Here is a 1,245-nt window from a genome sequence, read left to right on the forward strand (position 1 = left end):
ATACAAGAGGAATGGAGGTAGCAAACGGCTGAAATGCTCCAACTAAGGGGTAAGTGAAGTGAGGGAAGGAAGTTCCCACATGTGTTCAGCCCCCTCAGCCCAGGGGCTGGAAGAAGGCAGACTTTGCTTATAAAGTGCTGTAGCTTCTAGCAGGGTTAGGCCCTAGGCAAGCTTGGAAGAAAGCAGGCCAAGCAAGGAACCTGGAACCAGGCATTCTTGACTGGCATATGGCCTGCCATGCTTCTTGCAGGGGTGGTTGGGGAGGATAGCCTGGAAACTTTATCATTAGCTTCACCAGCCACCAACAACCTCTTGCCCACAAACAAACCATTGCCTGATTAACACCAAGGGACTTGCCCTGCTGCTCACAGCGGAAAGTTCTGGGCCATTGGAGTCTATTCAGGGTTGTGGCCACAGCCTGGAGTCCTCCGTGGAAGTCACACTTGAGTTACTTGCTGGGGCAGGGAGTGCTTGTGTCTGCCACCCCCAGGCTCACACCTCATAGAGGATCACAGGGAAATCCACATAGATGCGGGGAGGATCCAGTTTCACGATGCCCTGAGGAATCAGATTCTTATGTACCCACCTCAGCTTGGCCCGCTTCTGCCCATTCTTGGTGATGATTGTCTCCTCATAGAATTCATGAGCCAGATCTCCATCTTCATCATAGAACATGGAACCGACGCACGTGAATACGAAGGGTGGCACCGCACGGATCGAGGCCGCACCAAAACTTGCTAAGTGCCCGCCGCCTCTGAGCCGCCGACCCCCACTGCCAAGGTGAAGGGCCAAAGGCCCTGAGCTTTGGAGCTGCTGGCACCCATGTCAGGGCCACCGGTGCAAGGCAGTTCCCGCGGCTGCTCAGCTCTCACAGTGCAGTGGGCACCACCATGCCCAGCCCCTGCCTCCGCTCTATTTTATGTTTTCTTGATACATTCATTTCTGCTTAACTGGTGGATGATTTATGATCCCTTTCTCTACTAAGTTAAGTTGGTCAATTCATCTGGACATAGCTGAAACTGACAGATGGAATGGCTAATTGGACTTGTTTGAGGATGAATTTGGGTTAAGGCTGGTTACTTAAAAAATCCTGGCAAATGTTGACCCTATCGGAAAAATGGCAGAAAGCTTTGGCCATGGGGAGAAGGCTTTCCCATGTCTTTCCTTATTGATGCTCAAATAATAAGGGTAAAGGGTTAAGGAATTTGGTCCAAGGACACATACCCTTAGTCCAGCTCTTCCTTA

The 1,245-nt window shown here is 51.2% G+C and overlaps 1 pseudogene; it reads right to left on the bottom strand.

Moving 5' to 3' along the window:
- Nucleotides 1-468: 468 nt before the first annotated feature.
- On the bottom strand, nt 469-824 carry LOC105992802 (annotated as a pseudogene).
- Between the last annotated feature and the right edge of the window lie 421 nt (nt 825-1,245).

The sequence above is a fragment of the Dipodomys ordii genome, unplaced genomic scaffold, assembly GCF_000151885.1.
Source record: "Dipodomys ordii isolate 6190 unplaced genomic scaffold, Dord_2.0 Scaffold88, whole genome shotgun sequence".
Classification (NCBI taxonomy): domain Eukaryota; kingdom Metazoa; phylum Chordata; class Mammalia; order Rodentia; family Heteromyidae; genus Dipodomys; species Dipodomys ordii.